General features: G+C 41.7%; 2 non-coding genes across 2 annotated transcripts; both read left to right on the top strand.

The window, feature by feature from the left end:
• The first annotated feature begins 6,421 nt into the window (after positions 1 to 6,421).
• Positions 6,422 to 6,495, top strand: trnat-agu. Its single transcript has one exon. It is a non-coding gene; the product is annotated as a tRNA-Thr (tRNA).
• A 489-nt stretch (positions 6,496 to 6,984) lies between these two features.
• On the top strand, positions 6,985 to 7,057 carry trnat-ugu. Its single transcript has one exon. It is a non-coding gene; the product is annotated as a tRNA-Thr (tRNA).
• Positions 7,058 to 13,228: the final 6,171 nt, after the last annotated feature.

Genomic DNA, 13,228 nt, shown 5'->3' with positions numbered 1-13,228 from the left:
AAAACACTTGAGTTGAGTTGACTGTCTCACATTGTCGTTTTTTAGTGTTACCTTTTTTTTTTTTTTTTTTTTTTTACACGTTCTCGTGGTAGCACGGCACGTTCTCGTGATAACACGTGTGTAAGCGTAGACATACACGTGGATAGCTCAAAATGCGTACAGATAACACGCCATTTGGCTTTAGGCAGGTGGCGTGTATGTTTACGCAAAGTCATGATGCCATGTTGCTAGGTTATACGTTGTTTACAGTAAATATGTTACGTGAGTTTTCAACCACCAATCAGATGTGAGAGTGAAAAGCGCCAGAATGTCATTCTGTCAATGTCAATTCATTCAGAATGAATTCTGGGTCAGAATTAATCAAACGCCACCATTGTGTCAGTTTGAACCCTGTAAATGTACCGGATGTTTATTTCAAATACAGGTACTACAGTATTGCTGGTAGATACCAGTAAGAGCATACAGTAGTTTTGTAAAACACATTGCTGGTTTGCAGCACACCAGTATCTGATTAACGTTACAGACGCTAGCTAGCATTGTTTCTAGCTCCAGGCTAACGTTTCCTCCCACCTCCAGATAGCTAGCTAGCTGTGCTCTGCTCTTGTCGGCTAATCTTGTCAGCTCATCCTTCTGTTTCTTCCAGTATCGGATTCTCCTGGGGTCAATGTCGAAATGTCTCGCAGCTTTTTCACTCGAGTTTTCCTCCGCATACTTTAAAACTCGTTCCGTTGTTGAAAAGTCCGTCAATAGCACCAGAGCCCGTCATTCTCTGCTAGCACTAAAGGAGACCCGTGTTACATCCAATGTAGCTACTGCCATCTATTGGCACCTTTACGTTTACTACAATCTACACTTGGCTGAGTAACACATACAGCCGCATTGACTAAAATACCGGTAGGACAAAATAATACTTTACATGAGTACCATAATCCAGAAAAACAAAAAGCGTGAATATAGTGTTGAATCTGTTTAATGAAATTGCTAGAAATGTACATTATGATGAACTTGAATTTTATTTTACTTAATATTATATGAAAGGCGCTTAGGAGATTAAACTAATTTCCCCTGGCCTTAATTTGAGGCCGGCCTTTATTTGTAATCGGTAATAACTCATTAAAACAAATGTTTCCTTTAATAATAAATGCACAGTAAATTGTGTCTGTGCCGTGTGTATAGGATTGTGAATTAGTTATTATTTTATGTATATTAAAAGTTCCAGTTGAGTAAAATACTTTTACTAGCTGTAGTCACGTTGTAACTGTTCTTTATAATATATATATATATATATATATATATATATAAACTCAGCAAAAAAAAAGTCCTCTCACTTTCAAGTGCTTTTATTTTCAGCCAACTTAACGTGTAAAACTTTGTATGGACATAAAAAAATTCAACTACTAAGAACTAAACTGAACGTTTCACAGATATGTGACTAACAGAAATGGAAAAATGTGTCCCTGAACAAAGGATGGTCAAAATCAAAAGTCACAGTCAGTATCTGGTGTGGCCACCAGCTGCATTAATTACTGCAGTAAATATCCATTCTGCAGTAAAGTACCAGGTTTGCCAGTTCTTGCTGTGAGATGTTACCCCACTCTTCCACCAAGGCACCTGCATGTTCCCGGACATTTCTGGGGGACATGGTTCTCGCCCTTACCCTCCGATCCGACAGGTCCCAGACGTGCTCAATGGGATTGAGATCCGGGCTCTTCGCTGGCCATGGCAGAACTCTAACAACAACTCTTGTCTTGCAGGAAATCGCGCACAGAATGATCGTTTTTTTTTCACAGATTAGAGCAATGGCCCATGTATGTAACAGCGTACTTCATGGTATCACTTCAGTTAGTTACTGTCCATTAGCTCTTGTTCACTCCTGTTCTGTTGCGCCGCTGTACATAAGACTACAGGAGGCAAAGATAAGCTTTTATAGAGCTTTAATGTAGCAACTTCTTACCCTACAGTCACATTAGCTGCAAAAGCGAGCCGTTGCAGTTCCTTCAGGTTGAGGCTGCTTCTACAACTCATCACTCAGTGAGAAAAATGCATCATAAACTGCGTATTGTGTGTTAGTATTGTCAAGTTAGCTAAAAACGTTAACGCTACGTCAGTGTGATGAACAGTAGACGTAAATGAGATTTGTGTTTATTTAAGTAAGTAAAGAGAGGAACATTGCTACATATCCTTCATTTCTTACCTACTAGTAATTCAGAAGAGGTTTTTGAGAATGATATCACGTTCTAACATCCAGACTCCCTGCTCATTGTTCTTGGAGACTTTAACAGTGCACACCTCAGCAAAATATCAGTTATAGTAAATGGGGAAAAAAAATCAATCAGTCAGTATACTGTATATTATACACCTTGTATATTATACAGCCTGCTGAAACATGATGGTCTCCACCCAAACCGACATGGAGCCAGGCTGCTATCTGACAACATAACGACCACACTGAAAGTTAAGTATTGACATTCTGTTGAAAATATCACAGATTCATGCCCCCCAGGTATTGATCCTAATGGCACTTTACAAGTGAATGAATCTGAAAATGTTTTCTGCAGGGTAACATGTAATACTAGTACTATTCCAGTTATAATCAACAATAGACCATACAAAGTGTTGAATCCCCTAAGTAATAAGGAGTTGATTGCAAACATAGTCAATTTAGCATCCAGTTCACGTCAGCCACAGGTAACCAAAAAAGGGGCAATACTTAACAACCTAATTGGAATTACAACTACCACTGCAATGATAGAACAGGATAGGAAAATTAGATGCGGTCTACTAAATATCAGATCTCTGTCTTCTAAAGCAATACTAGTAAACGAATTGATATCCGATAATCAAATTGATCTATTCTGTCTAACTGAAACATGGCTGGGCCATGAAGAGTATGTCAGTCTAAATGAAGCCACTCCTCCCACTCATATTAATACTCAAATTCCTAGAGGCTCAGGCCGAGGAGGGGGAGTTGCAGCCATATTTGACTCAAACCTGTTAATTAATCCTAAACCTAAACTAAATTATAACTCTTTTGAAAATCTCGTTCTTAACCTTCAGCATCCAACATGGAAAACAGTACAGCCAATTATATTTGTTGTTGTCTACCGAGCACCAGGTCCATATTGTGAATTTTTATCGGAATTCTCAGAGTTTTTATCATGTGTAGTCCTAAAATCAGACTAAGTACTTATTGTAGGTGATTTTAATATCCATGTGGACGTTGACAGCAATAGCCTTAGTACTGCTTTCAACTCACTACTAGATTCAATTGGTTTCAGTCAGAGTGTGCACGAGGCCACGCACTGTTTTAACCACACCCTTGACCTTGTGCTGGCATATGGCATCAAAATTGAAGACGTAATAGTATTCCCGCAAAATCCTTTATTATCAGACCACTTCTTAATAACTTTCGAATTCTTACTACCCGATTATACGAAATTAGATAAAAGCTTCTACGCTAGAAGCCTATCTGACAGTGCTATAGCTAAATTTAAGGAAGATATTCCAACAGCACTAAACTCATTAACGTGCCGTAATATAACAGAGGATCTTTATGTAAACTTTAGTCCCTCTCAAATTGATCATTTCGTAGACGATGCTACGGCCTGCCTAAGGACGACTTTAGACTCTGTTGCTCCCCTTAAAAAGAAGACGATGAAGCAAAGGAAACTAGCACCTTGGTATAACTCCCAAACTCGTAAATTAAAGCAAATCTCGCGCAAACTTGAAAGTAAATGGCGTTCCACCAAACTGGAAGAATCTCGTTTAGACTGGCAAGACAGTCTGAAAACCTATAGGAAGACCCTAAGAAAGGCCAGATCAGACTACTATTCATCACTAATAGAAGAAAATAAGAACAACCCAAGGTTTCTTTTCAGCACTGTAGCCAGGCTGACAGATAGCCACAGCTCTATTGAGCCATCTATTCCTATAGCTCTGAGTAGTGATGACTTCATGAGTTTCTTTAACGATAAAATTATAACAATTAGAGATACTATTCATCACCTCTTTCCCCCAACCTCTAATGGGTCACCTTTAACTGACAGACTGCTAGAAAGAACGACTAGACCTGACATATACTTAGACTGCTTTTATCCTATAAACCCTCAACAATTAATGCTAAAGGTCTCTTCAGCTAAGCCATCTACCTGTCTCTTGGACCCCATCCCAACGAGGCTACTTAAAGAAGCGTTACCCATGGTTAACACTTCATTGCTAGATATGATAAATATGTCTTTATTGACAGGTTATGTACCGCAGTCATTTAAAGTAGCTGTGATAAAACCTCTACTGAAAAAACCCACCCTCGATCCTGAGGTCTTAGCCAACTATAGACCTATATCTAACCTTCCCTTTCTCTCCAAGATCCTTGAGAAAGTAGTCGCTAATCAGTTATGTGATTTTCTACATAGCAATAGCTTATTTGAGGACTTTCAGTCAGGATTTAGAAAGCATCATAGCACAGAGACGGCACTGGTGAAAATCACTAACGATCTTCTAACTGCATCAGACAAAGGACTTGTCTCCGTACTTGTCTTATTAGATCTTAGTGCTGCATTCGATACTATTGACCATACCATCCTCTTACAGAGACTGGAACATTTAGTTGGCATTAAAGGAATCGCACTAAACTGGTTTAAGTCCTACTTCTCTGATCGATCGCAATTTGTTAATGTTAACAATAAACCCTCCAATTACGCTAAAATTAACCATGGCATTCCTCAAGGCTCAGTGCTTGGACCAATTCTATTCTCCTTATATATGCTTCCTCTAGGCAATATTATTAGGAAACACTCAATTAACTTTCACTGTTATGTGGATGACACCCAATTATATCTGTCAATCAAGCCAGACGAAACCAGCCAGCTAGCTAAACTTCAAGCTTGCATTAAAGATATAAAATCATGGATGGCCTACAATTTCCTGATGTTAAACTCAAACAAAACCGAAGTTATTGTCCTGGGCTCCAAACCCCTACGAACCTCATTAGCCGAAGATATAATTACTCTGGATGGCATTGCCCTGGCCTCCAGTACTACTGTCAGAAATCTAGGAGTTATTTTTGATCAGGATCTATCCTTTAACGCCCATCTAAAACACACCTCTAGAACAGCCTTTTTTCACCTTCGTAACATTGCTAAAATTAGGAACATCCTATCTCAAAACGATGCAGAAAAACTAGTCCATGCATTCGTTACTTCCAGGCTGGACTACTGTAATTCCTTATTATCAGGATGCTCAAATAAGTCCGTTAGGACTCTCCAGCTGATCCAGAATGCTGCAGCGCGTGTTCTGACAAGAACTAAGAAAAGAGATCATATTTCTCTTGTATTAGCTTCTCTCCATTGGCTTCCTGTAAAATCCAGGATTGAATTTAAAATCCTTCTTCTGACCTATAAAGCTCTAAATGGTCAAGCTCCTTCATATCTTGAGGACCTCTTAGTACCTTATTGTCCCACTAGAGCACTACGCTCCCAGAATGCAGAGTTACTTGTGGTTCCTAGAGTCTCTAAAAGTAGAATGGGAGGCAGAGCCTTCAGCTATCAGGCTCCTCTCCTGTGGAACCAGCTCCCAATCTGGGTTCGGGGGGCAGACACCGTCGCTACATTTAAGACTAAACTGAAAACTCTCCTCTTTGATAAAGCTTATAGTTAGGGAGTGAGGAGTTGCAGTGAACGCCTAGACCGGCGGGGCAGGGTGTCTAGCTGCAGACACAGCACCCCTGCTTTTCTCTGCTTCTCTTTACAGTCATCAGATTTACCTATCGTATAATCAATAATATAGTGCCTCTCCTAGTTATGCTGTTATAATTCTAGACTGCCGAGGAAGTTCCTTCTTATGACACGCTCTTTTCTTTTGTTTCCTTTTATGCACATCCTGTCTCAGAAGTGCTTGTTACTCACCTAGCTCTGGGGAGTTTACTCCCCAGAGTCCTTATGTTTCTTCTTCGCCCAGAACATCGCCTCGGATTAGGGCGACACCAAGACCTGGGTCTTGGGTGCAGCTGTGGCTATGGACCTGCTACACCCTGCTACGCTCTGCGATTCCCTGCAATGCCCGGCTACGTCCTGCTGCGTCCACCGCGTCCACCCATGCTCTGCTGTGCCACGCTACATCCTGTACCGTCATAACCCCAACCGTCGGACACCGCCCACCAAGAGTCTGGGTCTGCCGAGGTTTCTTCCTAAAAGGGAGTTTTTCCTCGCCACTGTCGCAATAGCCACTGCTAATGCTTGCTCTTGGGGGAACTATTGGAATTGTTGGGGCTTTATAGAGTGTGGTCTAGACCTACTCTATCTGTAAAGTGTCTCGAGATAACTCTTGTTATGATTTGATACTATAAATAAAATTGAATTGAAAAATTGAAATTATAAAAGGTAACAGAGAAATTAAGACTTAACATTACAGAAGTCCTCAAGGTGGTGCTGTGGCTTAGTTGGTTAAAGTGCCTGTCTAGTAAACAGGAGATCCTGGGTTCAAATCCCAGCAGCACCTTGTTATAGCAGAGATTACGTTTGTTTGCATCCCATCAGCATGTGTACCCGATCCCCATGCTACCCTGGTAGCAAATGAAAAAGGTAAAAAAGGATTGAAAAGGCATATTACATTTACACAGAAACACTACATTAACACAGACTTAAGATGGTTCATAAAAACACATGAAATGCAGAGCAATGCATGTTAAGCTACAATACACACCATAGTTTATTCATCAAACATTGCTGTTCATTTGGCCTAATTATGCTGTTTTGATAAAAACTAGTAAATTGATTATTACCTCTCCTCCTCTCTGTAAGGAGGAGCCTGGAAGAAGCTCATATCAGGCAGTTGGTCCATTGAGTGTCTTGGCCGTTAAAGTTCAAGTTTATTTCACCTCTGACCTCAGTCAGCACCACATGCACCTTAAACCACACCCAACAGTGATGTCACAGTTCACGTTCATCCCCGACAAAATGGGCAAACCGTTTGTTCAAAGTGTAAGAAGGTGCTGTAGCTTAGTGGTTAAAGTGCCTGTCTTGTAAACAGGAGATCCTGGGTTCAAATCCCAGCAGTGCCTGAGCATCAGGTAATTACCTTAAGATAGTGTTGTCACCAGAATTTACATAAAATGACTTGTTTATTTTCAACAACAAACTTAATTCCTGATTTCCCAGAGCCCAAAAGATATATGCAACATTAGGATATTAAAGGTGCAATATATAATACTGACAATGAATTAAAATAGTTACCGCAGTACAAATTTCAAATACTGGAGAGAGTCGTCTCCCCAGACTCAAAGTTCACGGAGGTTGCCAGGCTGAGACCGCAGCATTCAGAACAATGTTGCTAGACGCTTGTCTCACATAGCCAGACATTACTGCACAGCGGAGTAGCTAACGTTAGATACTGGCTATATTGACAGTCAAAAAAGCCTGTGCTCATGCGGAGCTCTGTACCCAACTGACAGACACAGTTTTTCGGCTTAGAATTATGGTAGGAACCGCTAAAAATAACACTACCTTGCCGTCCTCTCCACCCAACTGAACACACTTTATTGGCTTAGAATTACGGGAACAATCACTAAACACACTGCGAACTCACGGTCCTCTCTTCCCGATTTACAGCCCCCCTCTCTTGGCTTAAAATAAATCACCGTTGTTGGCTACGGCCACTGAACAGGCTACACTTTGTAAACAGCCGTGGCCCACTTGCCTGGTCCTCCAGTAGTGTTAGCAGTTAGCAGGGTTAGCATGGCGGCGTTAGCGAGGACCAGTCAGGATCACTTTACTGGCTGTGTCTCAATTGTTTTTGCGAGTAACCAACTCAGGTACTCTAGCTATATAATTCAATGTGAGAACACAACTGTTGAAATGACATAAAATGCCGTGATAAATTAGCCTGAAGCTAATGCTTACCTGTTCAGGAGGAAATTAGCCAACTCAGCGTCCTTTTGGGCTCTAAGCTGTCTCCATCTTTCAAATGCATCTCCAATATTTCCCCAGGGTTTGTAACAAACATGCCGTTTTTTTTAGGTTGGATAGAATCTATCTCCGTTGATACTGTTCGTTTGTTTGCTGCTTTCATGGCTGTACTAATGTTACAGCGGTAGCGCGCTGGGTTTACGTTTTTACAGTTATATCTGGCAACCCGGCCTGGCTGTCAAACTGGGCTGTTGATACTAACACACAGGCCAAAAGACAAAAAGGAGAAAATACTGGCATTAGCATTGTTGTCACGAAAGATAGTATTTCAACTTAGCATGTTTCCTTAATATCTGATGACACATTGGGGTCACTTTTGGATTTATTACAGTAAATATATTACATATTGGACCTTTAACAATTGAAGCTTAAAATCATAGTATGATCCATCCAGACAGTAACATGTTATTATACATCTCAACACTGTCTCCTCCTAACTCCTGTCTAAGTTAAAGACTTAAACTAACAGATATTGGCGTGAAACAGCTGATTACTGACATTAGAGACGGGCTTTAGTGAATGATATACAACGAAGCAAACAGAAGAACAGGATTGCAAGAACGAGACTGACAGCAAAGTCTTGTCTCCGATCTGACGCTGAGTTGCAGGAGAAAGCAGGTGTAATAATCAGAGGCTGATTGCTGACGTCGTGCAGCTGGACTCCTGACTCCCTCACAGCTGGCTCCACTCCTGCAATCAAACACACAGACACCAGCACAGGGGAGGAGAGGCTGCGGGTGAAAAGTCAACAATTACCTCCTATGTCCTTTACTAACCACCTTTCCTTAACCCCGATGGTAACTGTCATGAGGTGAAGGAAAGGTGTGAAGGAGAATTCATAAGGAATTAGGAAAAGACAACAGCGGTGCGAGGAGAATCCGACTGTCCTTACACTCGGCTGTGTGATCATGCAGCGGCGGGTGTTATTGACGTGGGTCTGCCGGTGAAACAAGCACATCTGGATACTTCGCCTCGTGTATTTTCACCGTCTTGTTTCATGCTGGCTCTATACCTGGTGGAAAATATTACCGCATGACCATTTTATTTCCTATCTTATTCTGCATTAATTACGTTGTTTCATGTAAAGCACTCACTGCATCTCATTTCGTTATTATAAAGTACTGAGCTTTAGGCTGTTTCTTGTATAAAAGGTGTTCAAATAAAGTTAATTATCATTATTGGTTGCTCACGCTCACCTTCCTACCCATATTTATCCACATGAATCAACTCAGATTTATGTGAGAGGCAGGCGTTTTTTCCCATCATGCCCTGGGTTTGCCCGGGTAATGCAGTCGGTGCACTCAAACCTACGGCCGACTAGATCTCGTGAGGTTATCGTTGCCCACGTGTGAATGACGTCAGAGCAAGTCGGGATCAAGTTGGACACAAATCTAACCGGCATGCAGTGGGCGGCGATCGATTCTGCGCAGATCTGGCTCATCTCGACGAGCCTATTATATCTCTGTCCTGGCCTGGGAACGCCTCGGGATCCCCCAGTCAGAGCTGGCTAATATGGCTCAGGAAAGGGAAGTTTGGGGCCCCCTGCTGGAGCTGCTGCCCCTGTGACCTGCGGATGATGATGGATGGATTAATCAGATATCCAAGTAATAAGCTGGATAGATACATTCTCCATCTCAGAAAGCAAAATAAAAACAAAGATGAATAAGTCCCTCTGAAGCCATCTATTTAAGAATATTCACCTGTACTGTATGTCATTGTCTATACTACAGTAGATGTTATTCTTATTCTTTGAACTATGATCCTTAAATATTTAACTTTAAAGTTACAGGTTTATTATACACAATAATCAGAGTGTAATCGTGAACAGTGTATATCTTTCACCTTTTTTTCATATTTAGTCAACTTTAGAGGCTTTAGAGAACAGAGAGACCTCATTTAGTACTGCCGGAATCTGTGCTGTGCAGTCAATCCGAGTCAAAAAGTACAATTCATTAGAAGTATAAAGTATGATAATACCTTAAAAGTACAGTACATGAGCAAATGTACTAAGTTACGTTCAACCACTGATCTTATATCATCTCATCATCAACTCTTAAAATGCTTTATTTTATTCTGAAGGGCAGAGGAGTGTAGCGGAAGTTGTGTTTGTGTTTCCGGGTCCCGGAAGATGCTACAACCTCCGTCCTATTGTTTGTATTTTACCTTGTGATGTTGGAGTAAAAGGCGCCAGTGTTCGGTGTCCTTCCAGAGAGAAACATCACAAACTGCTGCATGAGGTTTTAAGAAATGGTTTCCCAGTTTGGTGTGAAGAACTTGACTGTCTTCTGACATTTTCTGAGAATTTGGGAGGTATTTTATGGGCTGTTTCCAGTATTTTGAGAGGCTGGCAGTGTTAACCTCGACATGCTTTGCCATGTATGGGATTTAAATTTACAGAAATGATAGTTTCTGTACAGTTTCTAACACAGTTAACTGGATTGTAAACTGTAAAAATCCACAATAGGAGTTTTGTTATAGACATTTTATGTTTGTTGTATGGATGAAATGTTCTGGGGGAGGGGTAAAGGGTGCGTATGGGAAACTTGTACTCACAACATCAACCCCATCCAACCCCGCTGCCTCGATCGGTTGGTTAGTTTGTGTTATTGTGTGACTTTGGTGTTTAAAAGGGTTAGGAACTAGCAAAACTAACCGATGGAGGCAGCAGTAGAGCAGCAACTCCCAAGTTCTGTGAGGTGAAATGTATAATAAATAAAATGTAATTGAATTGAAATGGTGGCTTTGAAGAGAGCAGAGATAACAGCTTCAGTTCCCCATCGTAGGGCTGTCTGACAGCAAGGTAATAGCTGAAAATATTATGAATATACAACCCAGTCTCACGGCAGTTCATGTAAATGTCACGTTATTTTTAATCTATTGATACGTGTTCACGGGCACGTTTTTCTCGTTTTTTACGTGTAAATGTCACGTTATTTTTACGCGTTCACGGGCACGTTTTTTACCGGGAGACGGCCGAAAAGGATGCCCTATATGCTGGGAGGCGGCCGCAAGGCGGCCGCGGGGGACGCACAACAATAACCGGATGACGGAGGTTGGGTTTAGGAAAAACACTACAGGGAAAGGGCGCCTCACACGCCGGGAGACGGCCGCGGGGGACGCGCCTCAATAACGGGACGGTTGTGATTAGGAAGACTATGGGAAACAAAGAACCACACACGGTACGCGATCCTTGCTCGCCCGGGTGAAAGTCCTGTGTTATTTGACCCATCCACCCCCCCAACCAACCTCCCTACGCAGATTCTCGGCTCTTTATACTACTCCCTACTATTTTCGTGCTGTGGCCACGAAATATGCTTCCCATTGAAATATATTACTTCACATTTTCGTGCTGGCCACCACGTAAAAAATGAGAAAAACGTCCCCATGAACACGTATCAATAGATTAAAAATAACGAGACATTTACACGACCTGCCGTGAGACCGGGCTGGAATATAGCATACAATTAAACTGATATAGATGTGTTTAGGTGCTGCCCCTGTCCACAGCAGGACATTGCTTAGCTTAGCTTCCGTGTCGGTACTCCAGCCTGCTTCTACAAACTTGTGGCGTGCCGACAGCCATCTACTGCAGTTAACACACTTGACTATGGAGAAGTAGATCATGCAAACACACTTTCAAATATGTGAACTATCCCTTTAAGGTGTCAATATGCTGCAACCAAAGTGCTTGTTGAATTGTGGAACAGCGTCGGAAACTCTGCAGCCTGCTAACGCTGGATTTGGGGGGCTGTGTTAGCAAATTTTTGTAACTTTCCGAACTGACAATACGACAAGAATACTCACTTCACCACAAGGCCTTTAAAGGCAACATTGTTCAAAAGTATGCACCAGTACCCAAATTATTATATCCCCAAATAAAATGGTTCCAGTCTAGTGGGCAGTTGCTTCATCTCGTTGTTGGTTCCCAGTAAAAATGGACCGCCAACCACAACAGGCGAGAACCAATGGGATGTGATCAACATTCAGATTTAAAACAGCCGACATTGTGTAAGTGATAATCACGTCCTGACATGTTTGAAATAAAACAGAAACAGGAAAAATGTATGTGCCTGTAATCAACTTGTTTATTTAGTGTTTTGATATTCACGAGCCAAAATCTGCATCAGCACGAGACAAAAGAGCAGCGCGGTGAAACTGGATTGTGAAATGACGTATTAAAACATTCAATCATCACAGATCATGACACACTACACAGAACTTTGTCCAATTTCTAAACTCGTACAGATCTCGGGAAGGAAACTGCTGATAGACGAAGGTTAAATAAGCTCACACTGATATGCAATATGAGTTTTTTATAAGTTATTTATTTAAAGGAACATGCCAACTTATTCGGACATACTCGGGGCTTCTCACGTGCTGCAAGCATATCACTCCACCCAAGTAGCAGAAGTAGCAGTGCTTCGCCTTTCTGAGAATATAGTTCCCGGTTTATATACAGTGATGGCTGTGTCTCATGTGACCTTGTTATTTGTACACGCTGTGACTATACAAATCACAGCATGTAAAGAGGAACATGTTGCCGTTATTTTGTCACTTATTGGGAGCAGTAGGCTAGTTGGAGCCGGTTACCTCCAGGATCTGTGCTAAGCTAGGCTAACGCTGGGTGCATCAGACAGAGTTAAGACACGCACGGAGATGAGAAGGGTATGTATGGACTTATCTAACTCTGGGGGATACGGGGAATAAGACAAAGTCCCAATAAGCCAGCGTGTTCCTTTAAGAGTTAGTTAGTACTAAAAACCACAAAGATACTTCATTACAGGCGGACAGTTCCAACCTTAACATTAATTTTAACATTTCATAAGATTCTCCGTCTGAAAGGTGATGTCCACCCTCTTCCGGTGGACCACGATGGGACCTTAATTCGGAAAAAAAAATGTACGGTAGCGAACAGGTAGAGAACGTTTGAATTGAGCCATGAATTACACATATGGTGTTCATATGAAGTGAAGAAAGTCTCATTATGTCATAACACTGTTGAAGCATAAAGGGGCTTTTCACACGAGGAGCGCCACTTGGCCTGCATAGTCGCCTGGATCTGCGGGGTCTACTGCGCTCCTCATGCGAACATACAGGCGGACAACACAGGGTCGTATCATATCGGGTCAATACGGTATTTGGGCTGCACATGGACGGTCCGTGCCAACTCTGATCTCTTCCGTCCTACTTGTTTCTCTTTATATCGTGAACTGAGTTTACACAACCTGGTCTCACGCCAGTTCGTGAAATGGTCACGTTATTTAGAT

Source organism: Sander lucioperca, chromosome 2 (genome assembly GCF_008315115.2).
Source record: "Sander lucioperca isolate FBNREF2018 chromosome 2, SLUC_FBN_1.2, whole genome shotgun sequence".
Lineage (NCBI taxonomy): Eukaryota > Metazoa > Chordata > Actinopteri > Perciformes > Percidae > Sander > Sander lucioperca.
The sequence above is the reverse complement of the archived record's forward strand: the minus strand, read 5'-3'. Positions and strand labels throughout refer to the sequence as shown.